This window comes from Coregonus clupeaformis, chromosome 33 (genome assembly GCF_020615455.1).
Source record: "Coregonus clupeaformis isolate EN_2021a chromosome 33, ASM2061545v1, whole genome shotgun sequence".
NCBI classification, from domain to species: Eukaryota; Metazoa; Chordata; class Actinopteri; order Salmoniformes; family Salmonidae; genus Coregonus; species Coregonus clupeaformis.
Genome location: NC_059224.1, coordinates 7,527,811 through 7,532,961, shown reverse-complemented (window position 1 = coordinate 7,532,961; position 5,151 = coordinate 7,527,811).

The following is a 5,151-nucleotide window of genomic DNA, read 5'->3' as shown; positions in this document are numbered from 1 at the left end:
TGAAACACAAGAGGAAAAGAAAGATGCAGTGTTTTGTCTGGCTGGCAGATCAAGATGCACACGAGTGAGGAAGTGGTCTGGTAGTGTGAGGGGGGTGATGTGATGATTATGTTAGAATGGGTATGGTGCCCTAATCAGTTGGGGAGAACAGTTACTGTAAAACGCCCTTACAGCCTGCTTTCCCATAGTTTACACACCTCACATCTACGCTCATACACACATCTCTCTGTATCTCACACGCACGCTCGTACACACGAGAGCTATGTCTACCCTATAGCTTGAACAGGATGCGGTAAACAAGTGCTATTTTTGAATTTACCAGGGAACACTATAAATTATGAATTTGTGAATGTCAGATAAAAGATTGGGTTGGTGTCATTTGGAAAAAGCTCTCGAGTAACTTTATCAACTTTAGTTATTAACTGATAGATTGACTGATAGATTGACATACATTTAGCTAGACTTAGAGCACAAAATGCACTCTGTTTATTAATTGACATATAAATCATCACTTATTTAAACCACAACTCAAAATCACTCCCGATACAAAGGAACATGGAGCAGAACACATCTTGGACGTTAGGGAAGGCGATGACCTTGTTCTGATTGGTTCATTGATTGATTGACAGGATGGTAAAACTGCTTGAGCTGTCAGACCAGACCATCCAATGGGTGCGCTTTTCTTTGGCATGATGTCACTGTGCTCTGTTAACTGTGATTGTCTGATGGGTTGTTTTTTTTTATGAGAGAAAATAAAGAGATATTAGAGAATGAGAGAAGAGATTGGGGTTGACGTTAGCTAGAGCCACACTGGGTACGTCCCCAAATGGCACCCTGTTCCCTACATAGGCTGCATTTACACAGGCAGCCCAATTCTGATCTCATTTGTGTTTTTGACCAATCACATCAGATCTTTTCACATCAAGATCTTTTTCAGGTCTGATTGATCAAACCCAGCATAGTGCACTACTTTTGACCAGAGCCCTATGAGCCCTGGTCAAAAGTAGTGCACTATATAGGGAAATAGGGTGCTATTTAGGACATGACCTCTGTCTTCATTGTGGAGTTGTGTGATATGTTTGGGGAATGTGGGGGTTTTACTTGATATATGTGTATTCGTTATGTTCTAATCTACTCTTTGGCATGGTCAGTAAACGCTTCTCTTGACTGAACTCAGAACACAGCTCCAGTTCTCTCTTTTTTGTCTTTTGTTGTTAGGAAAATATTTACATTTTTCATTTTGGGTCTTTTAGCAGATGCTGTTATCCAGAGCGGCTTAGTCAGAAAAAAATTAAATAATAACAATTGTATAACAAAATAATAACAGAGACATTAAAATATCTGTCATAGATTTTATTTTTTTACACAGTAAGTGATAAGATGTTTTACAATTATACACATTCTACTGTAAACTATGGTAGACACATTCTACTGTAAACTAGGGTAGAGACATTCTTTCATTTAAATAAACAGGTAATTTAAAAAATCATTTCAATAAACAGGTCATTTAACAAGTCATTTCAATAAACAGGTCATTAACAAGTAATTTAAATAAACAGGTCATTAACAAGTCATTTCAATAAACAGGTCATTTAACAAGTCATTTAAATAAACAGGTCATTTAACAAGCCATTTCAATAAACAGGTCATTTAACAAGTCATTTCAATAAACAGGTCATTTAACAAGTCATTTAAATAAACAGGTCATTAACAAGTCATTTCAATAAACAGTTCATTTAACAAGTCATTTCAATAAACAGGTCATTTAACAAGCCTTTTAAATAAACTGGTAATTTAACAAGTCATTTAAATAAACAGGTCATTTAACAAGTCTTTTAATTAAACAGGTCATTTAACAAGTATTTTCAATTAAAAAAGCAGTAGGAAAGTATGAACTCTCTCTGTCTCTCTCTCTTCCTCTCTTTCTCTGCTGTCTGTCTCTTCAGAGTGGAACGTTGCAGTGATAGAATGTTTCATGTTGCCGTTGTTCTAGAAGCATATATTTACAGTCAGTGTTCCAATGCTGTAAGGATTTCTGCAAGACTGTCATCGATCAAGAACACTTAAAGCACTTAGATCTAAAAGATATACATTGAGTGTACAAAACATTAAGAACACCTGCTCTTTCCATGACAGGTGAATCCGGGTGAAAGCTATGATCCCTTACTGATGTCACTTCAAATCCACTTGAATCAGTGGATTTGATGAAGGGGAGGAGACATGTTAAATAAGGATTTTAAGCTTTGAGACAATTGAGACATGGATTGTGTATGTGTGCCAGTCAGAGGGTGAATGGGCAAGACAAAATATTTAAGTGCCTTTGAACGGGGTATGGTAGGTCCCAGGCGCACCGGTTTGAGTATGTCAAGAGTTGCAACGCCGCTGGATTTTTGACACTCAACAGTTTCCCGTGTGTATCAAGAATGGTCCGCCACCCAAAGGACATCCAGCCAACTTCACACAACTGTGGGAAGCATTGGAGTCAACATGGGCCAGCATCCCTGTGGAACGCTTTCGACACCTTGTAGAGTCCATGCCCCAACGAATTGAGGCTGTTCTGAGGGCAAAAGAGACCGTGCTTGACTTGGGCAGGAGCTCACCGGACCTGACTACCGGCGCCTCAAATGTTCTACTGCATTTTGTTCTCACACCTCTTTAAAAATATTAGCTCAAAAGTATTTTGCAGTTCCTGCACCTAAATATAAACAGTACCGGCACCCTCTTAATGAGTACCGGTACCTATTTTAGTTCAAGTCAAGCACTGTTTAGAGCTTAATGGAAAGATGCAACAATAAATAGCAAGTCTATCGTCTTACAGTCAAAAGGCTATTTATAAACTGGGTGGTTCGAGCCCTGAATGCTGATTGGCTGAAAGCCGTAGTATATGAGACCGTATACCACGGGTATGACAAAACATTTCTTTTTGGGGAGGACGGGCTCGTGTTAATGGCTCGAGCATTATATGTGGAATGGTATCAAACACATTAAACACGTGGTTTCCATGTGTTTGATGCCATTCCATTCCCCCGTTCCAGCCGTTATTATGAGCCGTCCTCCCCTCAGCAGCCTCCTCTGGTATTAAAGTAGTGTAGTGGAAGTATACGCTGTATCAATTAATAAGGCTGATGGAACGAATCAGAACGTTTAGCTTAAAATGTTGATAAACTATTATTTCTTCACATTTTAGGTGCAGCAATGTGCACACGGAGGTAGACCTATGCACCAATGTTCCAAAATGACATTTGTGGGGGAAAAAAACATTCTAAAATGAATGAAAATGAAAGATGAAAACATCCGTTAGAAATGTAGAAAGATGGGAGATCTAAAGATGCAACAGCTATCATGGGTTGCTAATATGACTGGGATAATGCCTTTGGCTGCTAGACAATGAAAGACAGTTGAAAGAAACCAATAGAACAGGAGAACGCATATGAGGAAGTCAGCAGGTATAACCTCTCTCCCAGTCTTCCTCCCTAGCGGGACCTCTCGAGCAACCTTAGCAATGAACGGTTAGCTCGTTCTAGGGTGCTTTCAGCAGGACTACGGGATTCTCCCTGGACCACTCGTCTAGACCTAATACAAAAAGATCCCCCACCACTCGCGCTCCTACCTGTCATGCCCCTGGTGCGCAGCCACTCCTGAAGACATGCGCTATGGAACTCATGGTTACACCTCAACCTTGTAACCATTTCGTCTCTCTAAACAGATAGCACATAATACATATGAGTCCCCTGTTTCTAATGACTAAAATGTAAATGTAATACTCTCCATACCTTCCCTCTGGAGACGGGTTTCACCTCCGGGGAGGTAGCTTGAGTTTCACTCGGCACCGGTACCTCTTGGTCATCCTCATGACCCATCTGATCTACCGATTCCACAAAGCTCACCACTATTACCTCCACCGGTGCCTGACCCTGGTTCCCCCTGAGCCCGTCGGCCGCCACTCCACCTATGGTTGAGTAGCTCGGTTCCCTCATCCTTTCCGTAGGTTCCCCTTGTAATACAACAGGCGCCCTATGACCCCTCACCGGCCGAGCCTGTAGTATACCCTTATATCCCCGACGGCGCCACCACTCATTCTATGCGCCGGCTGACCCATGTACCAGGTTCTTCCCACCAGCGTAACGTTCAGGTTAGGTGTATCGGGACCTGACCATATTCGATATCCTGCCACCCACCAGGATATAACACGTTGCTCATCCTCCCTGCTCGCAGGTCGTCCGAAGTCCCCCTGTAACACACTCCATGGCCCTAAGTTCTGACCCTGCAGGGTCCCTTCCTTTACCCGCCTGGTGACATGTGCTGCAGATTGCTATACAAGCCCCTCTAAATCACCCCTCCTTGTTCCCTGTTCGTCACTCGTTTACACTTGTGACACGGCAAGGGCATCGAGGGACCCCAAGCGGCTTTCCCATTCTGTAAAGAGGATACCATACATTACGAGCCAGAGCACAGCCAGATCGTTCCTTTTAAGTATAATCCAGTCTAATGCGGTGAACACCCCCCAACAACAGCAGCCACCCCAACATTTTACATGCGGCCCAGTTCTCTGGGTCTTCACAAATACACACTTAAGCTCCGCAGCACTTTCCCATCCTTGCAAAGCCGCTTTGGTCCTATCTTGTTGGCGCGCTTTCCTGTTTCCCATGTTCACACACACACCACTAGATACGGTCCTAAGTAAACTCCTATCAGGGCTTCTATCACCCATAACAGAGGCCTCGGGATGTCGTAGACCTCCACACCTACATCCACGGCTTGGCCACACCATCAATACTCTCCATTTGCAGTACCTAGCCTTGCCCGGTTCTATTGGTTTCTCTCCAGTGGGTAGGCCACGAACCAACCACGTGGGTACCTCCATGACCCTCTCAACCAGATCCGCCCTGCCTGTTTGATGTGTTCCTACTAGCAAAATAATCACTCTAATTACCCAACCTTCCTTCCATGAGCCCAGTACACAGTCTCTCAACCATACCAGTATGTATGTAAGGTGTAGTCTATTCCCCTCCCCCAGGACCCATTCAGGTTTGCCTCATTTTCAGTAAAGTTGCCTTCCTTCAGTGTTGTTGGTGAGGTTGTTATCCATCTTGCTCATTGGTTTCCCTCACCCAGGACCCATTCAGGTTTGCCTCGTTTTCAGTAAAGTTG